This window comes from Lontra canadensis, unplaced genomic scaffold, assembly GCF_010015895.1.
Source record: "Lontra canadensis isolate GAN:19392208 unplaced genomic scaffold, GSC_riverotter_1.0 scaffold7, whole genome shotgun sequence".
Taxonomy (NCBI): domain Eukaryota; kingdom Metazoa; phylum Chordata; class Mammalia; order Carnivora; family Mustelidae; genus Lontra; species Lontra canadensis.
Genome location: NW_022631001.1, coordinates 29,106,891 through 29,116,138, shown reverse-complemented (window position 1 = coordinate 29,116,138; position 9,248 = coordinate 29,106,891). Strand labels below are relative to the sequence as shown.

General features: G+C 46.3%; 1 pseudogene; it reads left to right on the top strand.

Moving 5' to 3' along the window:
• Positions 1–6,314: 6,314 nt before the first annotated feature.
• Positions 6,315–8,106, top strand: LOC116864901 (annotated as a pseudogene).
• Positions 8,107–9,248: the final 1,142 nt, after the last annotated feature.

The following is a 9,248-nucleotide window of genomic DNA, read 5'->3' as shown; positions in this document are numbered from 1 at the left end:
CCTCTTTCAATTCTGGTAATGAGTACCATAGGTCTTCCTAGGGAACATTATCAGATTCTATTGGAAACTTGGTCTTTGTTATTGTGGAAGAATCAGGAGTCAACCAATTATTTGTCTCCTGTTTCATTTTCCATGAACAGTTCCATAATATTTGGTTTCACACACCATTGTGAAGTCATCCCAAATTCAGCAGCAGCTCGCTCTTCTCTGTCAAGGGTATGTTTGAGTCAAGACAAAAGTGAATTCTGGGGTGACCATGAGACCCTGGGATCAGAATGCTGTCTGTAGGGAGTTACTGAGGTCTTAAATTCTAAACCAGCTCCTGACACCCAGATAAAATACATTTCAGATTTAGATTTAGAAACTTCCAATAGAAATTTTGTGTCCATGATGACAACTGAAGAAAATGTGTCATCCCTAAACCTAACCTGAACCCCTAACTTTAACGCTGAAACCTAACCTCACCTTAAAGCCCAACCTGGAACCCTGAATCCCAAACCTGAAATTGAACCCAAAGCCTAGATTCTGAACCTGAGCCCTGATCCAAGTCTTGAACCATGAACCCAAACCCTAAACCAGAACTCCATGAACCCTAAACCCAAACCCCAACATGAACCCTAACCCCAAATTTGACCTTAAACTTTATCTCATAAGCCCTAAGTCTTAAACCCTAAATCATAAACCTAAAGCCCTAAACTCTAACTGTTCCTTTGCCCCTCACTCTAATCCTCACCCTGACCCTAAACCCAAAGCCTGATCTAGAAATCTGAAACCTGAACCTGAACCCAAATTCAAATCCTTCACCATACTTTGTTTATGCATTCACCATTGGTGGATATTTGCAGTTTCTACCTTTTGATTCTTGTGAACACTGTTTGGGTTGGGGGCTAGGGTTAGGGTCTTGGATTGGGGTCAGGGCCAGGCTTGAGAGCAAGTTGAGGTCAGAGTGTCGGTCTACGTCAGAGCTAGGGTCATGTTTGGTTGCCACAGTTTGGGTTAGGGACTATTGTCATTCCATATTGTTTCCAACTCATTTTTCCTTAGCTATTTTTTGAGAAGTTGGGAAATATTGGGCTCCATGCAGCTTGAATTTCCAGAATGAAATGACTTCAGCTGGACCCAGGGAGGGAGCAGGTGTTTTCATTGAAGGGTGAGCTCCCATAGTCCTGCACTGCCTCCACCACCTGCAGAGGGTGCAGGAACCTGGATCTAGCCCTGAGCCTGGCCTGCAGAGCTACAGCTGGGACAGGAGCCTGGCTTCCTCAAAACCCACTGTGGAGATGTGGGGCCGCTCCCACGCTGACAAAACAAGCTGGGGGAGAATGTGGGTACACATCCACACTGACAGGATGCACTGTGGAGGACGTGGGGCCCATCCACAGTGACAGAGTCCAGTACCCTCAGGGCCGGCCACTGGAGGAAAAGGTGAGGAGAAGCCACCTGAGGGGGGAATGGGGAGGGGGTGTGTGGTCTCAGGACCTATGGAGGAAGGGCGCGCTGTGTAGACACTGGGGCTTCCATGGTTTTATGTGGTGGTGTGTGGTGATATGGCCTCCCACAGTGCCGTGCCTGGGGCTGTGGGGGTCTCTCCTTTCTGGGCTTGGATGTGCACTCCAGGTCCCACATCTGTGTTTGTGCGCAGGCAGATTCAGTTCCTGCGGCTCCTCAGATGGTCTGAAGTCAGGGAGTAGACACAGACTCGGTGCTCGTGCTCCCCTCTCCCTTGGCCCTGCAGGGTCCTTCCCACGTCCACACCAGCTTCAGGGTTGGTCTGGAGTATGGAAGTTTGGGAGCAACAGCATGGTCTCTATAGATGGCTTTGGGAAGAGTAGGTATTTTCCCAGTGTCAGTTCTTCCCTGAGCACAGAGTGTCTTCCCATCTCCATGTGTCTCCCTCCATGTCTGTCATCAGTGTCTCATGGCTGCCAGAGGACAGGTCTGTCACCTACTTGGTTCAGGGCACCCCCAGGTCTTGTTATTTTGGATGCAGTAGTAAATGAGATTGTTCTCCGTAGTCTCTTTCTGATGGTTCCTTCAGAGAACATAGAAATGCAATTGATTTGTGTATTGATTTTGTTCCTTGCAAGTTTCTTGAATCTATTAGTTCTGTTTGCCTTAAGCTCAAACTGCCAGTTATTTGATCAGTAAAATGTGTTTATTTGGGAATAGCATAGAATGGCAATCTGGATGAGCAAACTACAATCACATCATAGGCAAGTGCAAGAAACAAAAGAGAAAAACATTATTTCATGGAGAAGGAGGAAGAAGTTGGGAGTGTTGCTTGGAAGGAAAGTCCACTGGAGAAAGGCAGAGGTTTGGGGTGATGGAGGATTCTCACTGGCTGAGCTGCAGGGATGGTAGATTTCTTGTAGGAGATGAACCCTCCAGCTTCCCCTGTGGGGCCTGGAATGGATGAGTCTTTCCTGTGGGGGATTCTAATGTGGGGTCTGTAATGGGCCCTGAGCACCAGGTGCCCCCTTCCAGGCTCCCCTTCTGGCATCCTGAGACCACTTTATTGAGGCTTCCCTTCATTCTTTTTCACAGTTCTAACCAGGTTGTGGTGGAGCACTGTGGAGAATTGGAATTCTAAATCCCACTGCGTCTACTGCACCCAAGACACGGGGGTGCCCGATTTAATCCTCCCAGGAGTGTCTTGCTAACATGTGGCCTTCTCCAAGGGTGAGTGGCCTCTCCATGGTAGGGAACTGGATCTGGGAGGGCTTGGCTTCCATCCTGAAGTCTGATGTCCTCTCTGTTTCTGAGAAGAGGTGCTAACGTGGATGTTTGGAAGAGTCATTTACTCTGTGGTGATTTTAAATCTGAAGTAACTTGTGACAGGAGCACAAATGTGCTTTATCTCCACACTCAGACTCCCCAGCTGTCATTTCTTTACCACGTTTGCCACTTCACATGGGCTACTTCAGTGCATTTTACCCCAAACAGAGACACCGTCCCTCAGAACCACCATGTAACCCCAAGTGAGGAAATCATGATGGTTCCCACATTTGAACCCAGACCACAGGCCCACTTCAGCTGTCACCACCTGCCTGACGGTCTGAAATGCCTTCTCCATTTGGATCCAGTTTTCTTCTTCTGGAACTTCTAGGACTTTCCCTTATTTGGGTAACCATGATGGACTTAAGGAGCACAGATGGCTCCAATGTGAATGGTATTTCTATATGGCTTATGTCACGGGCTGCTTTCAGTGTCATCCACATTGTGACATGCATAAGTCCTTCATTCACTTTTTCACAGTGACTAAACATAAAAACATTGACCCCTTAAAACATTTCAGGTACACAGTTCTCTGACCTTAGCTGAGTTCCCACAGTTGTACATCATTCTCCAGAACTTTCTCATTCTTTCCAAGGGAGCCTGTATGTATGAAACACCAACTCCCCATTGTCCTTTCTCCTCAGTGCCCTCCAGCCACATCCACTTTTGTGTCCCAGGCACCTCATCCAAGTCAAATCATACAGTATCTGTCCTTCTGTGACTGGCTGATTTCACCCAGCATAATGACTTCCGGGTACAATCCATGTTGTAGCCTGTGTTAGAACTCACTTCCTTTTTAAGGCTGAATCATGATTCATGGTGTATGAATAACATTTTGTTTATCCATTCATCTGTCAGTGGACACTTGGGTGGCTTCCACCTTTTGGCTGTTGTGAGAAGTGCTACTCTGAGAAGTGCTGCTCTGATAATGGATACTTCTACTTTCAATTTTGGGGGGCGTATAGGCAGCCGTGGAATTCTGTGTTTAACATTTTAAGGAACCACCATATTTTTTCCCTACAAATGAACCATTTTACTTCATTCCTTCACAGGGCAGAACAAGATAGCCATTTATGAATCTACCTCATTTTGTTTATCCTTTTCCCCATGGATGGACATTTGCATAGTTTCTGGTTTTTGCCTATTATGAACACTGCTGCTATGAATATTCCTGTACATTTTTGCTTGATTGAACCAGTGTTTTCAATTTTGGGGGTATATATCTAGGAGTATAATTGTTGAATCATATGGTAATTCTGCTTTGATCTATTTGAGTAAATGACAAACTGTTTTACATGTAGACAGTACCATTTTCGCAAACAAGGTTTAAAGGCTGGTTTCTCAACATCCTTTTGTTATTTTTAGCTTTCTTGATCATAGTGATTCCACTTGTGTAAAAGGACATCTAACTGGTTTAAATCTTCATTTCCATAAAGACTAATGATTTTTAACATCTATTCATATGCTATTCACCATTTGTATGGTTTCTCTGGAGAAGGGTCTATCCAAGTCTTTCATCCATTTTAAAAATGGGGTTGTCTTTTTGTTGAGTTGTAAAAGCTCTTTACATACTCTGGGCAACAGACTCTTATTAGATAAGTAATGTAAAAATATTTCATTCCATTATGGGGGCTGTCATTTCACTTTCTGGATAGTATCTTCTGATGTACAAATACATGTATTTTTACATTTATATATTTTATATAAATATATATATAAACATAAATATTTATATATATATATATTTATATTTACATTTCTTTTTTTAGAGTGAGTGAGAGAGACTGTACAAGTGGACAGGGGCAGAGGGAGAAGGAAAGAGAATCTTAAGCAGGTCCAACACTCAGTGTCGAGCCTGACCTGGGGCTCAGTCTTATGACCCTGACATCATGATCTGAGCCCAAATTGAGAGTCGGATGGTTAACCAACTGAGCCACCCAGGCATCCAGGACAGATTTTTAATTTTGAGGATATTATTTTGTCTATGTTTTTCTTTTCCTTCTCATGCTTTGCTATCAGATCTAAAAGCATTGCTAAATCCAAGGTTATGAAGATTTATCCCCATTCATTTCTTCTAGAGTTTATAATTTTACCTCTTACATTTAAGCTTTTAACTTATTTTGAGTTAATGTTTATATGTGGTGTGAGGTAGGGTCCAGTTCCATTCCTCTGTACATGGATAGCTGATTGTCTAGCACCCTTTGTTGAAAAGACCATTCTGTCCCCCCAGGGTAATGTTGTAAACACTTGTCAAAATTCAGTGGACCATAGATGAAGAGATTTATTCCTGGGCTCTCAGTTAAATCCCACTGATCTGTATGCACACTTTTTTTTTAAATTAACGTATGTGTATGCATACTTTAAAAAATTTATTTTATTTATTTAAAATATTTTTAAATGTAAATGTATTATTTGTTTCAGGGTGAATGCATACCTTTACGACAGTGTCACAATGTTTTATTCATTGCTGCTTTGTACTAAGATTTGAACTTTGGAGGTATGAACTTTCACCTTCAATTTTCTTTTTCAAGATGGTTTTAGCTATCTTGTGGTCCCTTAAAATTACATATGACTGTTATGATTAGCTTGTACATTTCTTCCCAAAGGCCTTTGTGAAATTTCTTGGGAACACATTGAATTTCCACATTGCTTTGTGTACTGTTGCCATCTTATCAATAATATGTCTTTTCATCACCATGGGGTGTCCTCAAATTTATTTGTTTCCTTTACTTTCTTTCAGCAATGTTTTGTAATTTTCAGTGTATAAGATATACACCTTCATTACACCTATTCCTAAGTATTTTTTCAATGTTGATGTTCCCTAAAATAGAATTGTTTTCTTGAATTCCTTTTTGGATGATTAATTGTTAGTGTGTATAAATAAGAGAATTTTTTTTTATTGATATTTTGTCCTGTAGCTTTGCAGAATTAGGGAACTGGCTGTAATCATTTTTTTGTTGATTCTTTAGGAAGCTTTCTATGTAAGATGATGCCATCTCTGGCCTCTGAAAAACCTAGTTCTACTGTTTGCTTTCTCATGTGGATTCCTTATTACTTGCCTTATTGTTCTGGGTAGAACTTTCAGTACAATACTGAGCAAGGAGTGAAAACCAGCATGATGGACTTGTTTGTGATTTCAGAGTAGAGCTATCGGTCCTCAAAATTGAGCATGATGTTTGATTAGGGTTAGGGTGGGGTTAGGGTTAGGGCTTAGGGTTAGGGTCTCCCTGTCTTCCACTGTACAGAGCCCATTCTTCTCCGGTAACCAGCAGAATGATCTTTTCAGAACATATCCTTTGAGCCTCTCTGTGATCCACTCCCCAGCTGCCTGTCATCTCCAGCCTTTCCTCTCCCACCATATTCCCCCCACCCCCGTGGGCCTCCCAGGTGTGTGGTTGTCTCACATGTGCCTTGGGCCGAACTCCAGGCCTTTGCCTTCCCTCTGCCCTCTGCCAGAAGTACTCTTCTCTCCCTCTGCTTCATGTCTAGTTTGTTCCCCTGTTGACTGGACCTGGACTTGCCCCCCAGTGACCTGACTCATGTCTGCCAGCTATGTGTGGCCTTGTCCCCCATTTAAATGTAGTGCCCGCTTTCCCTTTGTGAGCGATTTACTAAGTGACCAGGTATGGGGCAAGCACAGATAAGTAGCCTTAGTGCCTGTGTGAAAAAATCAGTCTCAGGGCACCTGAGTCATTAAGCAGCTGCCTTCAGCTCAGGTTGTGATCCTGGGGTCCTGAGATCAACCCCTCCATGTTGGGCTCCCTGCTCAGTGGGGAGCATGCTTCTCCCTCTCCCACTCCCCCTGCTTGTGTTTCCTCTCTGGCTGTCTCTCTCTCTCTGTCAAATAAGTAAAACCTTAAAAAAAAATCATCTCAGAGGGGCTCACCACCCTTGCTGACAATGGGGGAGCTGCTATCCCCACAGGTAGTCCCCACAGAGAGACAAGACTTCCAACTTCTTGGGGCCCAGGCGATGTAGACCTGGACCTGGAAGCTTATACTCTTAGATTCATGGCTGGGGCCTAAGTAAGCCTCCTCTTCTTCCAGCAGTCCTCTTTCCCCTTCCCTGTCCATGAGCTGGACCTGATTCCTGATCTGGTGGAGTTCAAGGGTGATGGCTCCTAGGAATAGCAGTGGTTGACTGATGGACCTTGTCAGCAAGAGGCCCAGTAGACTTTAAGGGAGGACCCTATGGGGGTGGAGACAGCTGTGGGGGCCAGCGACAACCCACTCAAAGCAAAGTGGGGCAGGAGGCCAGCCCTGCTGATTCTAGCCAGTCTGTAGGCCATAGAAAGGAGAGCTGTGCCCAAAGGTGCTCCACTCCTGGCAGGTGGGGACAGGATCTGCAGGGTGTCAGCCAGGGGAGGGCACCTGCAGGGTTTGCCTGGGAGCTTGGCACAGGGGGAGTGTTCCTGGCTCCAGCATGCTGACTGTGGGGTTGGTTTCCCACCTCTGAAGCCTCGGGCTCCCCTTTGTATGATGGGGTGCTGATGGCCCCCATCTCTGGGAGCAGAAGGCAGGGAGACCCTACAAGCAGTCTTGCTCAGGACAGGCTGGGGAAGTGGCTGCTGCTTAAAGCAGCCCAGGGACTGCCCCTTTGAAGAAGGTGCACAAGTTCATGGCCCCTAGCTCTGGGGTTCTGCTGCCAGCCTCTGACACTGACCCTCCTCCCACCTTGTCCCTTGTCCCTTGTCCCTGTAGATTGGTGGTCTTCCTGGAGCTGTTCCTGCAGAGGGCAGAGAAGCCCATCGTTGTGGAACACAGGGTCACCTACTAGGTCATCACCTACCAGAGGGCTGCCAGGCCTGTGTGCCCCCCTGGGAGGTCTGGAGGGTGATGGTCCTCAAGGCCCCCAGTACCCCACACTGACAGGATGTGTCTGTGCAGCACATGGTGATGGTTAGCCACTTCTGTGAGCAGTGCTTCCTCCATGAGGTGGAAGACCTGGTGTGTGCAGATAAGGACATGAATTTCTGTGACCATGTGGGCCTGGAGCTCCTGTCCCCCTTTCTGACACCCCACACCCCAGTTTCTACTGGGTATCCCATGAGGACTTCAGCTACCAGCACTGGCCACAGTCCCAGGCCCACATCCCCAGGGATCAGGGTGATGTTTACTATATAGGGTCCTTTTTTGGGGGATTGGTGGAGGTTCAGTGACCTTGGCCTGTCACCAGGGGATGGGGGTTGACGTGGCCAATGGGATTGAGGTTGTATGGCATGGCGAGAGCCACTTGAACAGGTACCTGCTGGACCACAAGCCCACCAAGGTGTTATCCCCAGGGGACCTGTGGGACCCACAGGGGCTGGGCTGCCCTCCCCACCCTTCATGAAGAAGCTGAGATTCGGGCTGTGCCTAAGAATCACTAGGGCATCTGGGACTCATGAGGGGCTGTCCCAGGAGGACCTGTGGGACCCACGGTGTCTGGGATGCCCTCCCCCCTCTTCATGAAGAAGCTGAGATTCAGGCCATGCCCCAAAATCACCAGAACATCTGGGACTCATGAGGGGCTGTCCCCATCTCCATCAGGGGGTGCTGTCCTGAGCAAAGCTGTCAGAGCAGGTTCCTAATTCTGTCCCCTTGAGGGAAACCATGGAGCCAATCCCTGCCCACACAGGCATGTCCATGGCCCCCAGCTACACCCACACACAGGAGGCCTATCTAGGGACACAGGGTCCTCTCTTTGTGGTCACTACATTTTTATAACTTCTGGGTCATTTGCAGCTGTGAATGGCTCCAGTTTTATGCCAGATGTTTTTCTGTGTCAATGCTGAGCAACCATCTTTAAAAAGAACAATCAAGGAAAAACACTCTCTTCCTGGTTCTAGACCGACACTGCCTGGTGGGGATGGGAGTGATCCTGCAGTGGCCTTGGAGCCAGGATGGCCTCTGGTGGGGTCTTCCTTCCCAGTGCCTGAATGTAGCCACAGCCATGGGGCTTCAGGGGCAGGGGTGCACTGAGCCACCTCTCAGACCTTCAGTCCCCTGACCACCAGAGGCCTTGGCTGTGGCTGCTAGCTCAGACTCCAGAGGAGAATGGAGCCCTCTGAATTATTCACGGTTTCTGCCTTGGTTTTATTTTTAATTTAATTTTTAAATTTTAAATTCATTGTTTATACTGATGTACTAATAGTACATCAGTAGATTTTAATGTAGTGTTCAGTGATTCATTAGTTGTCTGTAACACCCAGTGCTCATCACAACATGTGCTTTCCTTAATACCTGTCACCCAGCTACCCTATCCCTCCAACCCGCCCCTGCCTTCTGTAACCCTCAGTTTTGTTCCCAGAGTCCAGAATGTCTCATGGTTTGTCTCCCTCTCTGATTTCTTCCCATTGATTTTTCCCTCCCTTCTGGGGTCTTCCTCTCTATTCCTTATGTTCCACATATGAGTGAAACCATATGATTATTATCTTTCTTTGCTTGACTTATTTCATTCAGCATAATCCTCTCCAGTTCTATCCATGTTGATGC